Below are 6,848 nucleotides of genomic sequence, written 5' to 3'. Positions count from 1 at the left end.
CTGCCGGGGAGGCGGCCCCCGAGCGGCGGGCAGGTCACGGCGGGAGCGGGGAGGGCTGTGCAAACTGGCGGCTGAGGAGAAGCGTCAGCCCTGCCCGAGGGCCTCGCCTTGCCAGGCGGAGCTGCCCGGGCGGTGTGGGAGTCCTGGGAAGAAGTAACGGGTCTGGCGTTGTGGGCTCCGCAGAGCGGCCAGGGAGCGATCCCGCCAGCCCTGGCTCCGCGGTGTCGGGGAGGGATGTGCCTCTCCTCACTTCTCCTAGGCGAGGTCAAGTTTCGAGAGGAGAGTTGTAGCGCAGACATAAAATGGTTAAGGCTGGCACTGAGGCACGGAGAGTTATTTTAAGAAACGGGGAAGATCTGGCGAGCACAAAACAGGCGGCAGCGTTTGATCTCCTGGCTCTCAGCGTCAGTGAGATGGCCTCTCAGCATTTGATTGGGCATTTGACAGGTTTGATACTTTCTGGGAACGTGTTATGGTCTTTACGTCTGATGAATTCAATGAGGGCCAGCTCTGTTATGCAAAGTAATTCGTGTGAGGCAAATAACCAATCCATCATTAAAAGATGCAAGACTTACAATCGCAGTTCAAATTCTGTATTGGAAGCGAGCCGTTCTTAACTTGTCTATTAACTGCACCCATATTTCCTATAAGAGCTATTAAAAAGCGGGGGAGGAATGGATTGTGATTAGTTTCGTAGCGGCTTACATCGAGTGATTCTTTTCCAAGGTTACAGTGGACTTGAAAGGTAATATTATTTTGAAAGAGAAAATGTGCTGTGCATAGCTTTGTCCTCGTGCTGTTATTTATTTTTATTTTATTTTATTTCTGTTTAGAATAAATAATAAGCGCCAGCCAGAGATTCTGAACAGCCTGCTAATGACTGAAAATGAAAATACAGTATGATTTGCTCCCTCCTTCCACCGAGAAGCAGCAAGGTAGCGAGCATTAATATCCCTGTGTTTTGGCCTGTACCAAATCCATTTCCCCCTCTTCAAAGCGAGGTGGAAGAGGTGCACTTAGTCTCTCACAGTTTTACTGTTCACCTGCATTTCACTTTCTGAGGAGGTGATAATGACTTCTGGTATAGAAAATCTGCTGTACGTGCTTCCTGAGATTTATATATGCTTCATGATAAAAAGTAGCCACCTTGACAATGGTCAGACAAAATATTTCTCCATCAGATTATTTAAAATAGTGAGCTTAGTACATTTATTTTTTTTTTTTAGATAGCTAGATGCCTCTTTAAAAATAAAATAGGTACACCAAACTGAAGAGACAACTTACGACCATCCTCAAGGCAGTTCTACATTTGCTTCGTGTGTGTTAGTGGAAGTAACCCAAGTGAGAGTACTGGGTGAGCAAAGTAACCTGCATGCAGGATCGGGTCCACAAGCCTGCTTGGTACCAGATGTTGCTCTTCACAATCCTTGTACATTCTGAATTGTCAGGTTTAGCAGAATACCAAATGAAAGGCATTTTTTTTTCTCTTACAAATGTACAGTTGACAAAATCATAAACTGCATCTTTTCCCACACAGGACAAGAAAATAGTAATTATGAGAATAGTAGGACATACTTCATATTTCAGCCTGTGTGCAGTTGGATGTGACTCAGGGAGTTCTGAAGGGAAAGAAACAGCTGCATTAGATGGTTATGGTTCACTTTATTTAGAAGAAATTACTGCACAGAAGTGCTTATTTTGCTGATCAAGTTTTGATATTTTAAAGCTTTCAGGAAGCCTTGTAGTAAATATTTTAATCAGACACATTAAGTATATTTTAGCTGATCTTCTACAAGAAAAATTAATTGAAATCAAATTTCAGAAACCGTGTTCTATTGTCCTATCGGCTATGTGTTTTTTTTACGTTGTTTTTTTTTTTTTTTAAATAAAAGTGTGCTTTCTAGGTAGTGAGGGGCAGATTCCTTTGCTAGTTTAGGTTTCCAGTAATGAATTGTAGGCTTCTCAAGGCTGAGAACACTGGCAGAAAAATGTACATGCGTAATTCTAAGCAGGGGAGCAGCTCAACTGGTGTTCTACTTTCCTGTGTAAAATTACTCACAGCCAGTTTGTGTGGGATCAAGGCCTCTGTTAATCTATTTTTGGCTATACCCAAAGCTCTTCTCATTTAGATATTAGTAAAAAATGTTACTGTTTTAAGTATATTTTCATTCTGCAGTGCTCTTTTTTTCTGCATATTCTTTATATTGCTGGTTAAATTTGGCTTTGCACTAATCACTTGGAGTTAGGGCTCCCATCCTGCAGCCTCCCTGAAATGACCTTCCTGCCCTAAAGGAGGAGACCACTAAATCAAATAAGTGTTGTGGGATCAAGAGAGTCACAAGGTCCAACCTGACAGCAGGTATAATGGCAAAGACTCTGATCTTTTTGTCTGGTCCCTTGGTACCAGGTAAACAGGCAGGATTTGATCCAGAGCAATAGGGGGGCTTTCTATTTAAATTCAACTGAAAAGGTTATGGCACTGGCTCAGGTCATGATCTTTTTAAGATTATTACCAGGTGCCTTTCCAAAATCCTGCTGAAAACCACTATTTTCAAAAGTATCTTTGCATCTAAGGATTTCAAAATGTGTTGCAAAAGCGTTTACCCATCTCGCTGGTGGGTAAACTGAGGCACGTGGTGAGCAAACCTCACGTTTTCAGGAATATCTGGTAAAACCTCAGCAGGACACATAGCTTTGCAGAGACCATTCCCTGTGTAGGATGCCAGCTGAGTGAGGGGATGGTGTTGCGGGTGCTTGGAGACCTTCCCTCTGCTCTTGAGACATCCACTGCTGCTCATAAAGTGGATTTTTGTTTGTGCTTTAGTTTTATTTTAATCATCTCCGTGGGGGAAAATATGAGTGTAGTGAAGTGTCTTGCTTTGGTAGGATGGGATTTTTTCTTTGTTTGCTCCACACGCACACTTAAAGTGTTGATGGTACTTTGTGTTTATCTTAAGGACAGCATGATGGAAGGAATGTGTGTTGCCTACATCAGTTCACTCACCCATATAAACATTTTCAGGAGGGAAGTTTGTATTTGTGTTTCTACATTTTGAGATACTCAACTTTGAACTGTTAATGAGAAATTTTCACAGGTGGGGACAGCTGTCTCTGCTGCTCATTTTAACTTCAGTGGTATGTTACCCAAATTTCTGAAAGCCAGGTAGCATATAGCAAGACTTAGATAACCAGAAAGGAAAGCAAGCTGGATTTCAGTCAGGCAGTAATTTGTGAGAAGAGCTGCAGTTCTCCTCAGCACTCCGCCTGTGCTGCCCTTGGTAGACCCCATTGGTCTCCCACCAGCTAGCGGTGGGCCAGTGTTACCGGGTTTCCTTGGAGCATGTTCAGTTCATATATGACAAATGTGTTTAGAAATTGTTACCTGCCTTTTGCAGCACTGCCGAAAGAGATCTTGTATGCACATTTTATGCAAAGATGTAATTTTCAGCAGTTTCCTTAAAAAGTACATTTTAAGATGGTTCATTTGCTATCGTGAAGACTCAGGGTAGAAATGAAGTCTGCTTGCAAAATACTGCCAAAATAAGGATCTGACTGCCAAATACCCAGAAAATTTATAAAACAGATAAATATGAAAAGAGGTTTAAAGTGTCAAATCCAAGATAACCCCTGCAGCAAAGCAGGATAAAAACCTTTATTGTTGCTAATCTAAGAGCACATCGTATGTCAAAGATCATGTATTTTACATGAAAGATGTATTGTTTTACATACTCTCAGGAAGGTGAGACCTGACCTATTATGATGGAGTAGTGTTATGTCCTTTACAGTGCACAATCAGGAATGTCTTACAGACGTACCCCGGAAAAGTACATAGAGCTTCCTATACAGCAAACGTACAAATTTTGGCCCCTGATCTTCCGGTACTGCCTTACAAGAACTGTGAAAAGCTTCTCACTCAAAACATAAAAACTTAAATATAAAATAAAATGCCAGTGAGCAACAGATAAAACTAATATTAATTTCCTCTTTTTTTTTTTTTTTTTTTTTCCCTGGCTAAAAATAATTGGGTTTCAATGGTAAAGAAGTAATGCCTCACTCTCATTGTGAAAAAAATTTTCCTTTCAAAATAAATGGCAAATGAGTACATTTTCTCTTGAAAAAACTTAATGAAGATTCTGATTTTTCCCAGAGGTTGGTATTTTACTACTTTAGTAAAAAGCTTCACCTACTGATGTAAATAGCATAACTTACCATTTGATGAGTTTCACAAACACCCCCAAAACACCACATCACTGTGTGAATTTTATGAAATGGAGTTTCACGTAGCTCTTACACATCCACATGTCACTGACTTTCCGTTTCGTATGATGTCATCTGTGTCACCAAAGTATTGCATATTTCTTTCTGTCTTTATTATACATTATTCTGCACCCCTGCAGCAGAAGATCAACATTTCAGTGAAATTATGTTCCAGTTTTACTCTATTAAGGTATTTGGTCAATTGATGTGGAATTAATTCTGAATGCTGTTAGTGGTTTGAGTTAGTAACTTGATCTAAATTAATAAACAAATGTTTTTCTTTTCTCTTGTACCATATGTTGATCCCAATTACATGAACAGAAAGTGGCAGATTGTCATGTTTCTTAAAAGATTACATACTCTTTTGCATAAGAGAGAGTACACAAGATGCAGTAATATACAGGGTAAAAAAAACCTACACGTGCTGTTTTCTCCCTCCTACTTTTTATAAAGATACACTTTAATTATTTATCTTTTTAATACCCGCTGCTCTTACCACCTTGGCATACTTGGTGTGCTCTTGGTAATGCTTAACAAGAAGATATCCCAAGACAGTAAACAACTTTTTGAATTAGGAAGATGCAGCTAGTTTAAAAATCTCATCTAGGACTGTGTCTCTATGGAAAAGGATGAGAAAAAAGAAAGGATCCAGAAGCTAAAATAGCAGTGGTTACAAATGGTCTTAAAATGCCTTAAGTGAGGAGAACCCATTCAGACAATAGTCAGATTTCTGAAACAAAGGACTGAACTCATCTATTATTCAAACTGAAAATAGATTGATAGACATCAAGATTAAGAAAGTTTATGCTAGAGAACAAAGATGTCTCATCTCCATGGTTTGTTTTTTTTTTTATTTTTTTTTCTCCCAAAGACCAAGTTGTTCGTGCTGAACTGAAGAACCTCATACTGGCTGGTACTGATAAGCAGCAGTCCTGTGACTTGATTGTTTTTATTAACTCTCTCTGAAAGTCATTCACCGTTAAACATGATTAGATTCATTTGTTGCTTTATTTATGTTTGTACTTGCAAATGTGGTGCCAGTGAAAACGCTTTGGGTGTTATTGCCGGTACTGACCCAGCAGTCACGGGTGTTACCTTCTTTCTCTGCAGGGTAAGAAGAGTGACCTTTTTGGGTGGCTGTAACTGAAGATTGCTTTACAGGAGCAACTGAAGAAGGTAAATACGAATACTGTTTCGCACACAGTTTCTGAAGCGTGTCTACAGGAAGGATCTGATCCTGCAAACCCCAGGAGTGTGCCTTTGTTGCACTACTTCTGGCAACTTTGATAAAGATTGCAGCGTTGGGCTTGGAGCTAAGCTTTTGGAGCTGCTGCTGTGTCTTAAACCTGTGTTTTGCCTGAGAGGCTGATGGTTTAGGTGTCCAGTTGCATTTTAGGAACAAGGCCACAAAGTTGCACTTTTTGGCTTTCAGCCATGTTCTGAGAAGGATGGTAACTGGACAGAGCCTGTGTGTGAATGGGAAGACCCTGCTCTGGCTGGTTTTGGTGGCCACATGGCCAAGTCCATGGCCCAGCATCCATGGGTGCTGGGCTGGGAGCTGCAGCAGCACAGCCCCATGCAGGGTCCCATTATCAGGGCAAATCCCTGGGGAATGATCCAGTCAGCTTCAGCGCTGCTTCATCCCAGGCTGAGCCACTCCTGGGTTTACAGCAGTGCATTGAGCAGAGCAGGAGAGCAGAATTTAGCTGTTAATTTGATTGCTTATTATCACTGCAAAAATTAAAACACATGCTTTTTAGTCTTTTGGAGTGTAACAGAAAGAAATATCACTCTCTGCAAAATGATTTTTATTTAAAGCAATGTGAAAGTCCCTTGCTGCTAAATTAACTCCTTGCCTCTCTTCTGGTCCAAAGTTTCAAGTTGGAAAGGAATATTAACATCACAAAAGTGGTGATTCACAAAATTAACTTGCAGAAGAGAAGAGTAACGCAGATCAGTGTTTGGTACTGAAGGGTGTCATCTGACTGAGGTTCATATGGCTGCTTTATAATCACCTTCTTTCAGAAATTAATAGTCGGTTAAGCACCATAGCAACAAGCAACACTGATGTAAGCGTTGAGCAGTGGCTGCTGTTCGCTGTGATGTCAGTGCTCGTTAGTGCTGTTCTCTTGACCTTGTTTGAATATAAAATGGTGATTTCATTTTAAACTTAGAATTTTACAGAATGACTAAATGCATCGGAGTGAATTAAAGCTATTTTTATTTTTAATTTTATTAAAATGTACTTCAAGGGGAAAAAAATGTCCCTGTTCTCTTCTGTTTTAAATTAAAATAGATCTGAGGACGATGTGGGGTTTTTTCAGTTCTTTGTTGCCAAAAATATCTATTTAGTGAGGATGAAATTCACGAAGTTCAAGTGAATATTGTAGTCCTTGGCCATGTCAATGGTACATGTCTGCTGTATGATATATACCACTCCAAGATTTGAATATTACTGTTTTTTTTTATGGTGGATCCCATGAGGTATTAGGTGCATTTCAGCTATTGAAGATGAAGCAGGTCCTGCAGTTTAAGAAGGTGGTGGCTCCTTGCCCTGCAGTGGTGTTCTCCCTTTGAGTTTTTGTGAAGAG

General features: G+C 40.3%; 1 protein-coding gene across 5 annotated transcripts in view; it reads left to right on the top strand.

Moving 5' to 3' along the window:
- Positions 1 to 6,848, top strand: part of FOXP1 (forkhead box P1) — a 343,548-nt gene that overhangs the window by 110,939 nt on the left and 225,761 nt on the right. For all 5 annotated transcript variants that reach the window (XM_026857386.1, XM_026857384.1, XM_026857383.1 and 2 more), the window contains exon 2: positions 5,368 to 5,433. The gene's annotated coding sequence lies outside the window, so the exon portion shown is untranslated. The remainder of the gene's footprint in view (positions 1 to 5,367; positions 5,434 to 6,848) is intronic.

This window comes from Athene cunicularia, assembly GCF_003259725.1.
Source record: "Athene cunicularia isolate RWA chromosome 12 unlocalized genomic scaffold, athCun1 chr12_part1, whole genome shotgun sequence".
NCBI classification, from domain to species: domain Eukaryota; kingdom Metazoa; phylum Chordata; class Aves; order Strigiformes; family Strigidae; genus Athene; species Athene cunicularia.
Note: the sequence above shows the minus strand (reverse complement) of the source record. Positions and strands in the feature narration are given on the sequence as shown.